Below are 20820 nucleotides of genomic sequence, written 5' to 3' on the forward strand. Positions count from 1 at the left end.
TACTGTTGACCTGTGTTATTGATCCGAATTAAATTTCGGTTGTAGTGGTACGTTTAGAAATGCTGCTCAAAAATTCGTATTCTGACCCAAAAATCGAAACTTCAAATAAAATATGCAACCTTTTAACGTTATCCGATTTTGGTCAAATTTTCAACATTTGGTTTTTAAATGACGCAGAATAATGTTAGACCTTGGAACTAATGACAATCCAAAAATTGCAAACTAAGGGCCAACCTAATGTACATATTTACATATTTACATACTCATACTAATACAAATGTATATATTTATGATCATCCCACTTTACGCCCCTTAATAGGGGTTATTAGACGCTTGTAATGATGTACTATCGACAAAGTGAAGCGGAGGAAGGTTGTAGCTAAAATACAAATATGGTTGGAACATTTTACACAAAAACGGTTTTCTGGAGACAAAATTGTTGTGGCTTAACATTAATCGAAACAAGCACAAACACATATTACGACATTTTTTTACTATTTTGCTGAATTTTTGCGTAAACTGTTTTATTATTGATATTTTGGAGAGGATTTTCTTTTCAAAGCGAAAATTTCCAGGTTAACCGCATAAAATTAAGTGTCATCTGCAAATAGTTTGTTTTCAATTACATTTCAATCAAATTTGAAAGCCTACATCTAGGAAAAAGCAAATGACAGTAAATTGTTTATAACAGAGTAGCTAAAAATAGATTTTCATCATTTTAAATGAATGAGTAAACAGGGAAGTGTCATATTGAAGCGTGATATAATTTTCCTGTTCCACTGTTAAATGATTAAAATCTGTCACATTTTTTTTGTTTTTTTGTTGAGCAAATTGTCCTGAAGCTCTCAGTTAACAGTCAGTCATACGAACATATTTAAAAGCCACTTAAGTTTATTTCGAATGCTTTCACTAATCACGTTCATGGTTAAAACATTCATTGCATTCATTCGTTCACTGCTAGTTCATGTATTCATTCATACATTATTCATCATTTAAATATTATTTAACATTTGCATTGATTTCAAGGTAAAATCTTTGCATGAGATTTTAAGCCAGCAGGAAACTGAATCCTTTGCTAAGGACATGCATAATAGCCCTCCCTTACTCAATATACATACATTCGTATTTACATAACATGAAATATTTATGTATGAATTTCAGCAAATATTTGCACTTTTTCAATTTCTGTTTGTTTTTTGTGATTTCATTTTCATATTGACAAAACATTTCAAAGCGACCATAAACAACATGCGCTGCACACGACCTTTTGTAAAAGATGTTAAATAAAACGCATTCAAACAGAGCATAAAATTTTCCATAAACCCAGGGTCGAAGGTTGGGAAATTTAATAATGATTTTTGTTTTTTGTTCATTTTACTAGTTTTTGAAATAAAATTATTTTGTTTAAATACTTTTAAATGCTCAAACAACATTACATAAATTTAAAATATAATTTGTTTGAGCTGCAAATGGAAAATGGCATTTAAACTGAAACAACAACCAGCAACAAAAACCGAGTGGGTAATTGAAAAAGTTTATTTAATTAAAACATTCGAAATGAAACTTTTCATTATCAAATAATTTTATTTGTTAAGTACGAATTTCATACATAAATATGTATGAATGTATGTATGAATGTATTTATAGAGAATCACTCATGTAAATAAAAATAATTCAGAATTACATTTGTTCAAACATAAAACAAACAGAAACACTCACATACAGACTCCAACAAAAAAGTACAAATTACTACCAAAGAGAATTAAAATTCGCAAAATGGGGAATAAAGTTTTTATGTGAAAACTCAAATAAAAACATTAAATGTGAAACGAGCAAATTTTATTTATACTCTTATGATTAAGTCAAGGACGACTTTGTGGATTACTTTTTTATTTTTAATGGATAACCTTAATTCAGTATGTAATACCCATTAAGGATCAATATAATGATACCTGGCTGACTGCCCCGAAGTAGTAATTTTAGATATCATTTAGGATCACCACTAGTTACATAATTATAAACGTGAGAAGTTGTTTTAACATGTTTGTGTCCTATGCGTAAGTTAAATGAGGTTACAAAAACAAAACTCCGGATTACATTTTATAACAACTGACATCTGGTGATTAAAATAACTGTTTTATAAAGTGCAGTACAAGCAAGAATTAAAGTGGCTACACCCTAGATTACTTAGAAACACTAATGTGACAATTGACTTCACGCTAGATTACGTGGGATGTAAAAAGTAACCAATTGACTTATCTTTGCATTACAAAGAGCACATATGTGTCTAATGATCTAAAAATATATAAATTGGAGTAGCACAAATAATTAGAAATTAGTGAATATTATTATCTAAAAGGTATTGTCTACTTGCACTAAGTAATGACAACCTTTAGAACAGAAACAGATATTTCCTTATCTGTTCCTTAATATTGTTTTGAATTCAAATATAACGATTTTCACGGCTGATTTAAAAGTAGCATAATGCTTTCAAATAGCAGTGCTGCAATAGCAAACTGTAACATATCTGTGCTTGAATAAAAGCTTTCAGTTGACCATTTATCGTAAGTATGGCAACGCTGTTTGCTGCGACAGTATATTCGAATTCGAATATTCAGTTAAAGAACATTGTAGAAAGTACACCACAGATGGCGTATGTATTAGAAAGCTCTAGACAGTTAAAGAGCAATCTAGAGTGCAGATGGCAGTGTTATAAATAGTGGCAGAGGTTGCAGTCGTTAGTTAGTTTATCAGAGACGCTATTCAAATAAACATCAACTGAGTGCCTTAAAGTTTGCTGTATTTTTCAAGTGAATTCGTGTATATTATAAAGTGTGTCTGTATTTCTGCGAATTTATAAACGTGTATAAAAAAACATTGAGTGACTACTTAATTCTGTTGTTGTACATTTTAAATAAATAAAGAGTTGTTACAATTTTCAAACTTTAAAGGAAATAAACCAAACGTTTTGAAAAGATTAAAACGTAACAATATGATAGAGAGGGGTCAATTTTAGCAAAATCGGAAAACGTTCAGAGGTTGTACACTTTATTTAAAGTTTCGAGTTCTAGGTCAAGAAAATTAAGTTTTTCTCTTACGATTTTTAAACAATTCTTTTTCTGTTTGACATATAAATTTGTTGTTAGTCCACTAACATAAAAATGGAGAAAATTGCAAAATATTTGGATCCGCTGGAGTCGGGTGGGTAAAAATGATGAAAATTTAATTTTAAAATGCGAATGTTTCCTAAGCTATAAGAGATACTTGACGAAGTTTTTTATAGTGCTCGACGAGGACATTCTTTATATGTAATTGTTTTGAAATCGAAGACCAAACGAAGAAATAGGATTGTTTTAAAAAGGTGACATACCCGAGGTGTCCTATTTTTGGGAACTCTAGCCGCACCCCTGGTGGGCCCATGAAGTCCAAACTCAAAACGTAAACTTCATTCAAATCGGACTAAGCGTTTAGAAGTTACAGATTTATTTCTCTCTATTTTTTTCGATACCACTGTGTACAATTGGTACAAAAACTTTAAAAGATAATTTAGCCACAATCCACTCTTCAGCACTTTTCTGTGTCGATATTAATGGCGTTTTCTTTTCTGACACAAAATGTTGGCAACATATTTTGTGCCATTTATTAAAGGTTACTTATACCCTCACAAAAGATCACAGAAGAACAAAAATCAATGCCATTTACGCAATTTTCATTTATGTAACTTCTATATATTCTATAGCATCTAAATAAAAATACAAAAACTATTTCATTAACATAAACAGTGTTGCCTTTCAAACCCTTTGATAAAAATTGAGGGTGAAACATGTAGCATATTTCCGGGGTTTTAGGGCAACATTATTTTAAAAGAACACGTTACACGCTTACAAAACTTCAGAAAATAACACAATGAAAGATAAATGACAGAATGAAGGCATAATTTATGCCAGAAAAGAAAACACAAGTCACTTTAAACATCATATATTTATTTAACTTAGAGAAAACGAATAAAGGACTTATTAAGAATTTTAGTTTTTAATTTAATTAGATTGAAGTTTACGAGCTTATTAGTGGTGTATCCTTAGCATTAATTGTTTTGCTTTAGTCAACAGTCAGCTGACAATGAAGCAATTGTTTTGTATGTTTTGTTTTCTTCTTTGTTGATTAACTAAACATTTAATATATTGTTAAAATATATCCTAGATGATAAACAATATAATTGTTTGCAAAAACATCCAACTATAAATGGATTTACATTTAAATCTAATTATATTCTTCACTAAGAATAGTATGGGTATTTAGAGGTTCATCATTTCGTTTGCAATTTCTATAATTTGAAATTGTGAACCCATCAAATATATATATTTTGAATTCTTAGAGCTAGTGAAGTTGGTATAGCGATATCCGTATGTTGGCTGAAATCAACTTTCAAAAAGAATCAGATATCTACGGACCGCAGTATTATTTACACTAAAATAAGATATAATAACCACACAATACCGAGTAATGCTGGAAGTATTGAGTATGCATTACTAAAATTCCTGGCCACAAGCTAAGTACTTTTTCCTATTGATTCAAATAACACAATTCTATAGCTAGTTTTTTTCCATTCTTAATCACATATATTTCCTATAACTATTAAAAGTTGTTTATACCAAAAGTAGGGAATAAAAAGTTTCTTACCAAGATATAAATAAATAGCTTGTATGTAAGTATAACTTTATTATTCATTGTGCATAAATGCCATTAGATTTGCTTGCAATGATGTATGGGTTGTATTTTAGTTTTATCTTTTCAATCTTAAATTCATTAAATAAATAATAAAAGTGTGCACACAACTAAATGGATGTATGGATGAGTCTTAAGGAAGAGCCATAAAATACGTAATATTAAATGTTAGCCAACATAATAGTCCCGACCATAAGAACAGGGATAATAAATTAATAAAAAAATTGCATAGCTTTTTCATATTAATTAATATGAATAATATAATTTAATTTTCTTTACGTAGGATAGTAAGATAATAACTAGTAGCAACACGTAAGTCATTTACATTGGCTGGCTCCATACATTTCAGAAATTAAAAAACCTAAGAACTGATATATTTTTTTGGAAATTATTTTCTACACAGGGAAACCCGATTCGTGATAGCAACCGAATTTGTTGCAAATCCAATGATTCTACCTTAGTGACCGAAATTTACAGTGGTGGCTATAAAATTTTGGAAGGGGTAACAAAAGCTTGATTGCTTCAACCAAAATTCTTCTTTATCAACCGATTTTCTCTTAATAGAACCGAAATATTCTATGTGTGCAACCGAAAAAAGTCAACAAGGCGACCAAAAAGGTCCTCAAGGAAAACATCTAAGCTTTCTTTTTAGAAAAAAGTCAAAAAAGTTTTTGATTTTGGAAAAAAAAAACAAATTTTTTTTATTTTTTTTAATTTTTTTTTTCGAAAGATTGAAAAAATAGCTATTTAAACTATTTGGGATACATTTTGCTAAGAACAATAGGTAATAAGTTACATGGATGAGAAAAAACACATGTTTGGCAAATCTTGGCCGATCTTGTTAAAAAATTGTGTTTGAATTACTATCCAGTGTAAAATTTCATTAAAAACGAATCATAAAAAAAACATTTATTGCATTTTAAAAAATTTAAATTTTCGAAAAAATTCAGCTACAATTTTTAATTCCCATATTTTTGAAAAATGTCTTCTATAATTTTTTTAGTTCTTAAAAATTTTGTATATTTCTGAAAAGAGGACATAATTTCCTAAACGCTGATATATAATATGTATATCGTTTCCCTTCCACTAGTCAAATTTATGGATTCAAAATACATAACTCACAGTAATTAGCTTCATATTATAGTGTTCATCGGTATTTGGTTATGCAGCTGTCGGCAAGGCAGTGCAAAAAAATATATTACAAAACGGCAAGATTTTATAATTTTCTGTATGTTGTTGATTTTGAATCCATAAATTTGACTAGTGGAAGAGAAAAGATATACATATTATAAATCAACGGTCTATCATTAGTCATAGCTCCAATATAATGCACTTTTCCGAAAATCATTCACGAAAATAAATTATTGAAATTTTAAAAGAAAAATGATTTTGCTCATTTATTTGGTGTAGGGTGTTATATGGTCGGGCTTGACCGACCATACTTTCTTACTTGTATTTATTTTAACTAAGGTTAAAAATGGTTTGATGTTACGTCTAAAATACATTGCTCATAGCTTTAGAGAATAATTCATACACTCATAAATATGATATAAATGTAGGTATTGAGAAAAATAGGTCTCACTTTAACAGATTCCGTAGCTTCGGTCGCTTATAACGGCAACTTCAGCAAATCTATTTAACATTGGCGTATATAGTCGGAACTGGGAGACCCTATTAGCAACCTAATATGCCGGCCTGTTCGACCCACACATTCTAGTTTTAAATTCAATTTATAAGAACTTTATATTTCCTTTTAAATCCATTACTTATTTATAAAGAAAAACGTGCGTCCATGTTCAAATAACAAATATGTAACATAATAAAATGCAATGGTAATAAAAAACATTGACTTTTATACCTTGTATTTTTTATGATTTATTTTGCACATAAAAAAAGTCCTTTCATACAATTTCCATTACCATATTTGGTTAAAATCATCCTTCAACACAATAAAATAAAAGTTACGGAATCATGGTGGTTTATAATAACAAACCAAATATAAAATATAGTTGACTAGGTCAGTGGTACTATTAGTAGCTTTTGGAAAACTCTCAAATTTTAAAATCTCTGACTCTCTTTTACTTTTCCCTCCCCCGCAAAAGAGAGTTGTGCCTCAACAAATTTTATGATGCGCAAACTATCGAGTTGGCCAACAAAATGTTGCTGCAACAAAACTGTATATTTCTCATCAAATTCTGATAATTTTCCCTCAACATCTTCTCAAAACCAGTTTGAATTTTTGCGCAGGACTCAGGAAAGAAAAAAACAAAAACACTTACTCGTTTCCTTGACCTTGAATTGAGTGCCATGGAACAGAAAAAAACACAACAACAACCACAACATAAAATTATAACAACAATCATGAAGTACTTTTAATATCGTTGCCAAAACGTTGTTTAAGCACTTTCACATGCACAACAGCATCCCTGAAGGCAAAACCCAAAAAAAAATAATATGAGTGAAGAATACAAGAGCGTGTCTGTTTGCCAGCTTATTTGTTGTTTTAGTTGTGTTGTTGGATCTTTAACTCCATGGAGAAAGTGCTAATTAAACGTGTTATAAAACACACGAGAGTTCCACCCATCATCGTCATCATCAACATCATCTACCCTTGAAAATGATAAATTGTTATAAATCTGTTATTGCACTGTTGTATTTCGAGGACTTTTTTTGCTGAAATGGAAAATTAGTTATAACAGCTGTAATTCTCGTTCAAGAAAAATCATTGAAATGTTGAATACTGTTGGTATTCAATGACACTTGTGGGCGCTCCAGCACACAAGTTCGAAATTAGTTAAACAATTATTACAACAAGAATTGCAGCAACATTAAGTTGTAAGTAACACTGGTATCCATGGACACAAAAACAGAATAATTTTGAAATTTTGAGTTCTTCTAAGGATATTCATATATAGAGAAAGTAATGGCAATAATAAGGGTTATCAAACTTTCGTATTTTCTTTATGTTCAATGCAATTTCTTATCTAAATAACCCCTGAACCATGTTTAAGAATTCATTATAATATTGGAATAAAAATATAACGGTATATGTCAGCGTATTTATCCTGCTTCACAATTAATTTCACAACATTGATTTCTATTTCTTACATATAAAATATCTCCTCGCCAAGCTTTTCGTAACTATCAATTATCTCTTATAGCTTGGGAGATATTCGTATTTAAAAATTCAATTTTCAAAATTTTTACACACCTTGCTCCAGTTTTTTTGATATAAGAGGGTCGAAATATTTCCCGACTTTCTCCATTTTTATTTTATTAGATCAGTATCCCAGTAGGGCAAGAGAAGCGTTGTTGTAGCAGCGCACAGTGGTATGAGAATAAAAAAAGAGGGAAATAAATCTGTAACTTCTAAACCCTTACGCCGATTTGAATGAAATTTCACATGCGCAAAGAGGAAGTGTAGTCGAGTTTAAGTTTAGAATTTGGACCTCATGAACCCACCAGGAGCGGGACCAGGGGTTCCCAAAGTAGGACACCTCGGGTATGTTCAATTTTTAAAATGATAATATTTATTCGTTTGTGTTCCGATTTAAAAAATACACATATAGAATCTCCTCGTCGAGCACTACATAAAGCTATCAATTATCTCTTATAGCTTAGCAGATATTCGCATTTGAAAATTTAATTTTCAACATTTTTACCCACCCTACTCCAGTTTTTTGGTGACCGCGGTTCCAAATATTCCCCGATTTTATCCATTTTTATAGGATTAACAATAGATGTATATATCAAATAAAGAAAGAAGTGTTTAAAAATCATGGATGAGTCCAAAGTTACATGCATTTGAATTTAAAAAAAATAAAAAAGGCGATTTTTCGCAATTTTTTTGGGAAAAAAGTACTTTTATTCCTTTTAAGTTATAAATATTTTTATTTTATTAGACCAGTATCCCAGTAGGGCAAGAGAAGCGTTGTTGTTGTTGTTGTAGCAGCGTGAACAATTTTACAATATTTAATCTAGGAGTTCTGCAATATCAAGTCCAAGAAATTGTGCTACTTCTGCTGAGTGGGTCCATAAATCCACTGGATGTAGTAAAGTAGGGCTGGCTGAATAGTTGAAAATGTGGAGGGTGTCATGGGGACCCTGACCACATGCTGGGCATAAGTTGAGGACGGCACGGTCTATGCGGAACCAGAAGGCATTAAGCTTGTCGCTGCATCCTGATCTTAGTTTTACGCGGCAGAATCTTTTCGACGTCTCTATGAATGTCGTTCAAAGCTGTAATATACCTCTGTATGCTCCCCTCGTATTTTCTAAGGTCCTGTCTGACATGCCTCGTGGGAGACTCCAACTGTGTGATGTTGACTGTGTGATGTTGAATGATTCCTTCGGTGACATCCCAGAAGGAACTGTTGCGTCATCATGTTCCTTGACCGGTAGAACATTAGTTTCCTCGTGAATGTGGTGTTCGGAGCTCATCAACGTTGTGACCTGTCGCCAAGATGGTGCAGTCGTCTGCATAGCATTGTGGACTGCAGGATGTCCTGGAAGAGTCTGGCTTGACTAACAATGTCGAAAGCCTTCGACAGGTCAAGAGCCACTAGAGTAGTTCGTTCACAAGCCCTCTGCTCATTTCATGAGATCTGAGTGACTATGGCGGATAATGCTGTTGAGCAATCGATGTGCTTCAGCGGTAATCTTTTCAAATTCAAGAAGTGAAGTAAAACTTCCCACATATGAAGATTCGTTGGTACAAAATTCGACACTTTCGAAGGCAAACAAAACTTTGTTGTTTACACTATTAAATTCAAACATATTTGAATATTCAACTACCCTAAAGTATCCTTTCAACATCCTTGAACTATTGGGTGTCCCAAAATTTACACTAGATTTGAATTAATTGACTCATAAAGTAAAATCTTTCATTAGTTTTTAGAAACTATTAAATTGAAATGAAAGTTTTTATAAGATAATAAATTAACATGCTGTTTATTTATAGGAAATACCCTGGAAAATTAAAAACACATTAGAGGACCACCCTAATGTATAATAGTTCTTCAATGCAAACACTTTCTTTGTCAACATTCAGTATTAAAATGTTACCGATACAGGAAGATAGAAAGGACAAAAATCCTTCTGTTAAACAAATGTTTACTCTTTATTTCTTCAATACTAATTTAGCCTTTGAAAGCTAAAACAAATATTAGTTCGAAACCATTCAATTCATTTTAATGAAGGTCATAATAATGTAATCATCAGGCATTTGAAAGATTTAATGTAAAATAGAAAAAAACACACAAACCAAAATAAACAAATTTATTTCGATAAGAACATTTTTCGTATGTAAAGCAAATATTTGTGGATTGAAATATAAACATATTCGAATTTAAATTCAAATTAAAATTCAATTTGAATTGCAAATTAGTTCAGTTACAAAATAATTGAGATTGAGAGTGTTTTTTTTACACAGAATTTTAATACAATTTTAAACAATACACATTTTATTTCTTTGGTTTTGTTGCTGTCTTGAAATCAAAATAAATAATTAATTATTTGTTTGTTTTGTTTTATTTCTATGTATTACGAGAACATTTTTGTGTAAAATACATTCATATGCATGTAAATATTTTTATTATGCAAACGAAAAGAACAGAATCTATTCACTTCACTTCAATGAAGGTCAAAAGTAATCGCTTTATAACAAAATCAAATTTAATAAAATTAACTTTTCACAAACATAATTTTTATTGCTGCAATAAAACAATAAAGAAAAAATTACAAAATATTATATCTCAAATCAAATAAAGAATAGTTTCCCATGGCACAATCTAAGGCCAAAGAAGAATTAAAATAAATTGTTGCTTTGGCTTATTATTCATGTAAAAATAGAAATATGAATAATTATTATTTAGCTTATGATTCGTTATGTCAATCATTTTGTTAATATTTAATAGATTCATTGTTTGTTTCAATTAAGACAGTTTTATTGAGAATAAAGAAAAATCTCTCCACAATTTTTTAACACATCTTTAATTTGATGTATTATTATTTTTTCAAAAGACATTAAACTGAATCATAAAGCCTCGAACTTTGTCTATTCGAATTTCTAAGACGATTTATATATCATTGGATAGACCTTTGAAATTTCTTTCATACATATAATCTATAGCCAAATATAATTCCAAATTTAATGCCACGCCCACTCGGAAGTGGGCATATTTTAGATATAACATTTTGAATCAGATTTTTCAAATTTCATAATATCGAAATAGAACCCGTATTTGATTATATTTCGGCCATTCATTCCGATTTTGATAAATTTTTCAACACAAACTTCGGAAACCCTATCACAACGAACGTATGAACATTATAAATGGAATGACGAACTTATTTATAGCCTTCACTTATGGTGAAGTGAATAAAATAGAATAGCGTATTGGCCAAATGGTCTCCATTCTTCTGTCGTCATTTTCCATGACAATTTTGCATAAATGTGTATGAATTTCGTAGATGCAGAGTGGAATTTCCACCTTCAATGAATGGATGGTTGTCGGCTTGTTATCATAAAGCTTTGATTCCAAATAATCCCATAAAAAGAAATCAAAGGGTATTAAATTACACGATGTAAAATCATGCCGTAATTGATTTATTTCATGTAATGTAAGGCTTGTGAAACCACATGTCGCCCACATTAATATCATCCAATTTAGTTTGAAAGAACTGTGATATCAAGTCGCGATATTTAGTAAAGTTGTTGAATAAGAAATTTCCCGAACGCGTAATTTTTAAAATTAGTTGGGAATAAGTGTGGATCAAATTGTTCCTAATATTTGCAATCCTATTAAAATATTGATACAAATTTCAGTTTTAGAAACTCAATAAATATGTTGTAATGAATAAAAACTTTATTTATTAACAAAACTCAATGAAATTTAATTTTTTTAAAGTGTTCATTCTAAATTATAAAGTGTAAAAACACATGTTAAAAGGTCAAGTTACGAAGGAAATGTTGACCTTTCCTTCGGGGCTGGGAAAATATTTTGGGATTAAATAGAGAACACATCAAGGTTTCCAAAACTGCTTTTTGTTTTCTAATCCCAGCTATGGGATTTTAGAACATGTGGGCTAAAGTTTAAATTTTGATAGAAAAAATAGGTTAATTTCCGAAGGACGTAAGGGCGACATGTCGCGATATAGTCGAACAATTTTACATGTTTTTTATACAAGAATGTTCTCCGTAAAAACACCTTACTGAAATATAAAATAATTTTTTTTAAAAAGAAAAAGAGCTAAGGCACCTTTTTTGCCAAAAAAAAAGCAAAAATCTACTATTTTTATAATTTTTTAATTGAAAATCTTTTATTTTTAGATCCATAATTGATATTGCTCTGAAATCGTATGTATATTATTAGTAATTTAGTTGTGTAACTAACAAAAAAAATTCGAGTCAATTCGGTCCAATATGTTTAAAAAAAGTGGACCAAAGTATGGCCAAATTTCAAAAATTTCAATTTTGAAATGCCTATAACTCGGAAATTATAAGAAATAAATATCACACGCAAGCATGTATTTTCAAGCCAAGTGCTTTCCAAAGTTATAAAATTTTTAAAACGGATGGGAAATAAAAAATCGTACGTATTTAAATATTTTACATGTCGAAGGTACCCTACTTTGAGCCCCCATAGCGCCGCCCTGGAGAATTTGTAGGTCCCATTTTAATAACTTGAACTTGATTACTCCTTGGCAACGCTCATGTCAAATTTTATTCCGATCGGACCAGCCGTTTAGAAATGCCAGATTTATTTCCAAAAAATTTCGATCCTGCCCCACTGTGCAACGGTTTATTCGGGGCCTCTTAAAGTAATTTAAATACTTGTATCTCACTTTGACATTGTATTCACCACACGACAACTTTCTCGTGATGAGTACATAATGTTAAGATCAATTTATTTACAGAAAAATACATAAAAGATTAAGAAACGGGCACACGAATTTACATATGACGGACAATATTGAAAAATTAATATCTTATTGAATCATTGAAATTTATTCCTTCATGAATGAATTCAACAATGTCCAAAAGCTAAAATTGCGGCAAAAATTATTTCCAAGGGAGACCCCTGTTGATAAAATAAGCATTTTAAAGAAGTTTTTCCAAAAAGCGAAAGTTGAACATTTGAATTTTTGCCACAAAAATTGGAAATGGGCACATAGTGCAATGAATTAATGGGAATGGATGGAATTATTGACATTTTTAATTCTGTATTAAGATTTTTTGTGAATTAAGCTCAAATAGAATTAATTAATTGAAGCTTTGGGTCAAATTAAGTGCAATAATATCGATCGAGGGACACTAAATTCTATCAGGAACACATAAGGGGTACGAACTGTATCAATATTGAGGAGTTAAAGAATTGACAAAGACATTTTTGTGGAAATTTGTATTTAAATAGGCTTAAATTTTCTAGAGAAAAATTAAAATATATGATATTTAGGGCTTTACAATGTGCTCACCAGAAGGGTGCTGAGAAGGACGTAGCTGTCCAGAGTATTCACTGATCTCTGCAATAATTTCCAATAAATTTCATAAATATTTTATGAAATACTATGTAAGTTTTTGTTATTTTTTTTTAGTGAAGACCAAAAATAATCTAAATTCTTTAAAAAACATTTAAAAATAAACCCAAAAGTAAATTGTCTGATTAGCAGTACCCTGTGATGCAAGCATAATTCAAAATTAGTGTTGTAGTTAAATGATTTTAAAGCTAATATTCATAACTTTAAAATTAATTAATTTTTTATTCAGTTTTAGCACTTCTTGTCTGACCATTCTTCTTCTTTTTCAACTTAATATTACCATGTGTTTTTGTATTAAATTTCTTTTATTTCTGTTTAAATATTTCAGTTTGCAGTTCAATAAACTTTTGTTGAGCTTCCAAGTAGTATTTATTTTATTTTTCTTTCTTTCCTACTTTAGTTGTTTTTTTTTTTTTGTCTTTCTTTGTTTCTCATTTGACCTAAATTTATGGCGATTTGCTATTTCTTAATTTTGTTTTATTACTTTGGATTCAAATGCAATTTTTCAATTAACATTTTTTTGTTTGTTAGTGTCCAATTTTTATAATTTGGTTTGGCCGTTATTCAGTTCCTTCGTTAATTTTGATTGAAATTGTTGCTTGATTTGCAATTTTTTTTTAGCTTTTTGTTCGTTTAAACTTTTGTTAATTTTTCTTACTAGTTAATTGCATTTATCTATGTAGTTAGTAGTTGTTTGTATTTTTGTGAATAATTTAAACTTACCTTTATCGTTTTTTTTTGTTTCGCTTTTATGCTCTCTGCAATTTAAAGTTGTTTGAGTTGTTAGTGTTGCAGCTGCTGAAGTTAAACTCAGCTTAACTGAAGCATGTATTTGGGTTTAATATCAATTTTGTTTTTCCAATAAACAAAAATTGATATTTTTTGTTTACCGCCGCCAAGAAATGCATAAAACATAAAGAAATGCTATGAAATTTTAGTGAAAACTTTATTTGATTTGATTTTTTTTACACAATTTTGGGCTTTCAAAACGATTTTGCACTGAACAAAATTTACATGGTTTATTTTGAAAACTGCAAAGAAAGAGAGAGAGAAAAATTAATTAATTTGAAATTTTATTAGAGTAAACGAAACAAATAATAATTGATTTAAGAATAATTAAAATGATTTTTTTGTTCAAAAAAAAGATTTTTTTTATCAATGTTATCTAACGATTCGAAATGGTTAAAAGGTAAAGCTTTTTTGGGTTAATCGGTAAGTGTGTTTTAGCGATAACTATAATTTAATATTATTTCGGTAACGATATTTTAATGATTACGGTTAAAATAACAGGACCCTGTCATTATAATTTGATTAATATGAAGTGATATCGCCAAATTTATTAAAAATTCTTGACACGTTGTCTTGTTCCTGCCCCAATTGGACAATTAATGTGATATGTGATCTTTTCAGTTAAAGTCATATGCCAGTAGGGTTCCTACGCGGGAAGAATTTCCCGGGAATTCCAGGGAATATTTTTTTTTGTTAATTTTCGGGAAATATTTGTCGGGAATTTCTTCATAAGTTTTCTTCTATATACTATATTCAGATACGTTTCGATGGCCAAATTTGTTGCTAATTGAATTATTCTATTATATCCATAGATTTTTTTCGGTTCTAACAACAGATAGTCAGTTCGCAAAGAACTATTACTATTGAAATAACCGAATTTTTTAAACTCAACTCAAGCCACAACAGACAAATTTGGTTATTAAACCTCCGTTAGTCGCAACTGATCTGTTTGATACAGGCAAACATTTTTTTATTGTAAATTTGATTGTAAATGATAAAAATATATTTTTACTGAAATTTTATTTGTATTATTTTTTTAAATACTTTGAACTTAATATTGTTTTTATGTTTTCGAAATAAAAAGTGAAGAGATTATTTTCAAATGCGCCTTTCTTTTATTGATATCAATTTGATACATTGTGACTAGTCTCGATTGAAAATTATTGCGACTAACGAAGGGTTAAGAATGAATCAAGTTTAAAGTTTATTCTCTTAAACGAATTATTAAGATGCCTAACATTACATCTTTTAGGGATATTCAATGATCATTATTCATATTTAGAGAAAATAATAACAATAATAGTGGTTCAAATTTGTTTATCTACAATCAGATTTGAAAAATTTCTCTAACTACGCATGTTTTGTAGATTTAACATGGTCGAAATTCTTAAGTTTTTTAATTAAACAATGAATTTATTGATTTCATACTGATTAAAACTACGACTGTGACAATACCAATCAAATGCCACTATTAAATCAGAAACCTTTATAAAGGCCAACCAAATACAGTTATTTTATACTTCTTTTAAAAGTCTGGTAAAATTATAAGTCAATTTATTCGAAAAAATGTTTCTGGTTTTTGGTTTAATTTAGTGTTAAAAAATTTAAACGATTTTTTAATTTCCTCCCGGGAAAGAAAAAAGTCCAGGAATTAGGAACCCTATATGCCAGTCATATTTTGGCCGCTCATTTTTTATACCCTTCACCTTCGTGAGAAGGGTGTATATAAGTTTGTCATTCCGTTTGTAATTTCCTCAATATAATTTCCCGACCCTATAAAGTATATATATTCAGGATCCTTATAGATAGCGGAGTCGACTAAGCCATGTCCGTCTGTCTGTCTGTCTGTTGAAATCAATTTTCTGAAGACCCCAGATATCTTCGGGATCACTAATTCTGTCAGACATGCTTTCGAGAAGTTTCCTATTTAAAATCAGCAAAATCGGTCCACATATGACTGAGATATGAGGAAAAAACCAGGACAACCTCGATTTTTGACCTATATCTGGATTACTAAGTCAATTAATATAGACAAAATGGATAATTACTGATAGATATTTCAAAGACCTTTGCAACGACGTATATAAGACCATAGTAAATTGGACCTACAAGGGGCAAAATCGGAAAAAATATTTTTTAACCCGAATTTTTTTTTCACCAAAAAATTTATTTTTTTTAAATTTAAAAAAAATTAAAAAAAATAAATTAAATAACAATTCGAAAATTTTTTTTTTCAAAAAATTAAAAAAACGACTTTGGAAAAAAAATAATTTTGTTTACCTAAAAATATTTAAAATTGGTATTTTGAAGTATAATTTGGTGAAGGGTATATAAGATTCGGCACAGCCGAATATACATAGCTCTCTTACTTGTTATAAACTACGAAACCTTTTTGGCTTTGGCGGGAATCGAACCCGTAACCCTCAGATTGATAGTCCAGCACACTATTATATATTCAATCGGGTCACTTAATGTCAAATCTAATAATATTTATTAAAAGTAAGATTAATTCTCAAGATCCCTACAAATCTCATCTGTAGACGAGAGAACCCATTAGATACGCAGCCCTGTGGCAGTCATAATTGGGCATCATCGGCATGCTGTTCGACTGGGAAGTTGAATGGCAAACTGTATTAATCAATGCCAATGTCGAACATAATCCATAACTGATCATTGCTCACTAATATCATCCCTCACACAGTAGTCGGGAGAGTTTCTAGAACCCAGATCAGGCACTCTCTCGTCCAAAGAGAACCCATTCATTGTTCAACAAAGATGTGTCATAGACTCAGATTTTCAATTAAAAAAGTCAATTCAATTTAGACCATTAAAACAGAAATAACATTTATTCATTCTTATTTACAAAACTCGTAAGTATGAATGAATTTGCCATGAACAGACTTTAAGAAGTGTTAACAAATTAAAACTAAAAGCAGAAAGTTTAAATAAAAAACAGCAGCAGCGAACTGATTGACCGTAATTTATAGCAACGTTGATTTTGTTTGATTTGAAAAACCAAAGAAATGTGCAATAAAATAATAAAAAAAGAAATATTTAAAATAATATTTCATACATTTTTATATAATCCATGAATAGTTGGTTTGACTCTGGTTAAAGATGATAAATTCCACAGAGAAATGTTTGCTATTCGTACATTAATGAAATTATAGTTTAAATCCAGACACTGTATAAAGCGAAGAAACTGATGAAGTGAATTTTGAAAATGAATGAATGAATACACAGTGTGAGTTTGAGTATATTAAAACCAAGTATGTTTGTATGTTGTTGTTGATGTTAATTTTTTAAATAATATTAAAATTTAATTATAGTAATTAAATAAATTTATGATAATGACTGCTAAAAAAACATAAAACAACTTTAAACAAAAAAAACTAACATTTAACCGTTTTCTTAAAACCATAAAGATAACATTTTTCCAACTTACCAACACCCTACACTTTGGTTACACTAAAATGAAATGTCCAAAATTAATTGAATTTAATTCAATCATAATGTTAGAAAAGTTAAACTCTATTAAATTAATTACATTTTTATGGCTTCATTATGCTGCATTCTAATAAAACAAAACAAAAAAACTTTAGATTTGTTTATTAGAGCAAACATTATTAAGTTTAATCTACAAAAAAAAAAAAAAACAACAGCTAAACAATAATACACAACATTAAACCATTTTTAATTAATCAATAACAGCAACTTAACCATTTTAGTTCTACTTGTTGTTTATTGAACGTACGAATACTTGTACGCTATACTGTAGGGTATAAGAGCAAAATTTAAATTAATTAGAGCACAACTTATTAATTATGTGTTCAAAATAGCAAACAAAAATAAAATTAAATTCAATATTATTTTAGGCAATAGTTAATGGGTAAAGTGTATAACAAAAGTATTAAGTTTGTGTGAAGAGTAATTAAGTGAAGTATTAAGTTTTTTTAAAACATTAAATGACGAAATCTCATTCAACAGTTATAAAATTATTTTGAAATTCATATAAATAAATTATATATAATTTTATTGTAAAAATGACCGATCCAATCATTCCAAGTTAGTTTAAACGCAGGTTTTTTAAAATCATTTTGAAATTGAAAACAGTATCTTTGAAACAGTCTTTGAAACAGTGTAGCTCCAAATAATTCATAATATAAAGCTTACAATTTCGCACAGTGTTTTTACTGGTAGAATATTCAAAAATACAAACATTTTTTGGAGGACACTTAGAACAGGAACTACTTAGAGAGCAGCAACTTTTTTTTTTTTCTTGGACCAGCACCCCTACTCATGCAAAGCATTGTGTTGGAACTAGGAAAATAGTGTTTGTGGACATTTGATTTGAATTTTCCTATATTGAAAGTGACAGGAAAGACTTCAGGAGGAAGCTTATTCCACATACGGACTGTACGGCTAAAGAACGAATTTTCCCTGTAATGTGTTGTACGATCTACTGTCCAGTCGACAACGAATTAATGTGCCCTTGCCGAAGAGCGTGTGTTGCGTAAAAATCTACGGGTTTCGGGAACAAGTTCCCTAATTTCAGCAGAGCACATACCATTGTAGTATCGGTAGAACAGTGAAACACAACCCACATTGCGACGATGTTCCAGTGAGTCAATAGAGCTGGATACCCTACTGTCACCGATAAGCATCTTCGCCCTCTCCTGTACACGGTCGAGTAACTCCAAAATTGACTTCGAAGCACCGTTCCACACATGATAGTTGTATTCCATTTTAGGTCGGATATAAGTGGTGTAAATAGTAAGGAGATCAGATGGAGTGAAGTATTTCTTACACCGTTTTAGAAAACCAAGGCACTTGAATGCTTCTTTCGACACTCGAAAAATTTGTTTTGTCCAGCGGACATCGCACTGAATACTCATGCCTAGAACATCCAGAGCTTCTGATTCCTTAGTATTTACACCACCCATAAAAACAGATGGAGCAACATGATCTGTTGTGCGTTTGTGTGTTAATATACAACATTGAGTCTTGCGTGCATTGAAATCGACTCTATTCGCACAACCCCATTCAGAGATTGTCACAAGATCTTGGTTGAGCATATCATTCATATTTTGCCTCATTGCCCCAATTTCCGACAGGCTTGTTCTATAATTGAATGCATATGAATGGCAAATGTTGCTGTCATCTGCAAAAGAGTAGATAGGGTTGGAAGTTTGACGTAGAAGGTCTTTTATAAAGATAAGAAATATAGTAGGAGAAAGGACGGAGCCTTGCGATACCCCTGAATTGATCTTGAGCTCGTTTGATGAAATTCCATCTATAACTGATCTCTGAGAAAGCTCGATATAAATCGACAGAAGTTATTACCGACACCAAAAGCAATAAGTTTTGCTAAAAGCGCTCCATGCCATACTCTATCAAACGCTTTAGAAATATCTAGAGCCACCACTTTACTTTCGCCAAAACGGTGTATGGAACGACACCATTTTTCCGATAGGAAGGCTAGCAAGTCTCCCGTAGAGCGTCCTCTACGAAAGCCATACTGCCTGTCGCTGAGCAAATTGTTGGACTCTAAATATTTCACAAGATGGTAGTTAACCATACTCTCCATAACTTTGGAAAAAGCAGAACAAATTGCTATTGGGCGATAATTTTCAGGGTTGTTAGCCTCTCCCTTTTTAGGAATTGGCGTTACATTAGCAACCTTCCAACATACTGGAAATTTGCCGGCACGGTATAAAGTGCTGAAAAGATTAGCTAATGGACGAGCTAGCGTCGAAGAACACTGCTTCAAGACCAGTGCTGGTATACCATCAGGCCCAGGAAACTTATTTATGTTGAGATCCGCTAAAACCCTTTTAACTGCGCGAGCGCGAAATAATATATCCGGCGTAGTAACTGATACTCTTTCGAGCTCGGGTAGTGGTTGATTGCTTTCCGGACAGTTCGAATTATTTGAATATAATTCAGCCAAAAGGTTAGCTTTATCAACCTGGTCAGTGAATGGTAGGTCATCCCTTAAAAGAGTAGGAATTTATGAACTAGCATTATCCTTAATTCTTTTAACGAATGATCAAAAGCTCTTACTGCCCCGGGGAGCAGTAAGAACTTTGGCTCGAAGGCGCTGCTCGTGTAGAGATTTTTCACGCCTCAGCACTTTGGCACACGAAGATCTCGCCCTTTTGCGATACATTTTTAAGATACATTTTTTATTCCAAACATTTTTAAATCTGGGGGGCTATTGCGTAATTCGATTTGAAAGAATTTAAATGATTTTATTTTCGAATGACAAGAGTTAGTGTTTGTGGACTTTGCTTCTTCTTCTAACCAGTTTCAAACACTTTCAAAATTGCATTATAAAATAAGATCAAGATACAAGATACAATTTATTTTGATCTCTTTATAACACGAGTAATACAAATTAATAAATAGCCCGTTACATAAAATCAAAAGGGGTACAAAGTCTTCTAAGAAATGTATGTTGTGAAGTTCGTTGTGAATTTTCTGAAATACAAATAGGAATTTCGGAAATACAATTGGAAAATTCTGAAATTCAATTTTAGTTTTCTGAAATGTAATTAGAACCTTCTGAAATTCAATTGGTCATTTCTGAAATACAATTAGAAACTTTAGAGTCGGCCAATCAGTTAGCAAACAAAAATGAACTTTATTTTCAATGTTTATACATTTGATAGGACTTCCTGGCAGTTGATAGCGGCCATATTGTTGAAGCTACATCTGTCGAATTGGCTGTCATTTATTCAGTTTGTTTTGCCAGCTCACCATGGACAT

General features: G+C 30.7%; 1 protein-coding gene across 2 annotated transcripts in view; it reads right to left on the reverse strand.

Moving 5' to 3' along the window:
* LOC135960197 (serine-rich adhesin for platelets) overlaps positions 1–20820 on the reverse strand; it is a 251033-nt gene that overhangs the window by 164217 nt on the left and 65996 nt on the right. Inside the window, exon 3 of one of the 2 annotated variants that reach the window (XM_065511430.1) lies at positions 13987–14294. The exons of the other annotated variant lie outside the window; for it this stretch is intronic. The gene's annotated coding sequence lies outside the window, so the exon portion shown is untranslated. The remainder of the gene's footprint in view (positions 1–13986; positions 14295–20820) is intronic. 2 annotated transcript variants of the gene reach the window in all.

Source organism: Calliphora vicina, chromosome 5 (assembly GCF_958450345.1).
Source record: "Calliphora vicina chromosome 5, idCalVici1.1, whole genome shotgun sequence".
In the NCBI taxonomy this organism is placed as follows: Eukaryota; Metazoa; Arthropoda; class Insecta; order Diptera; family Calliphoridae; genus Calliphora; species Calliphora vicina.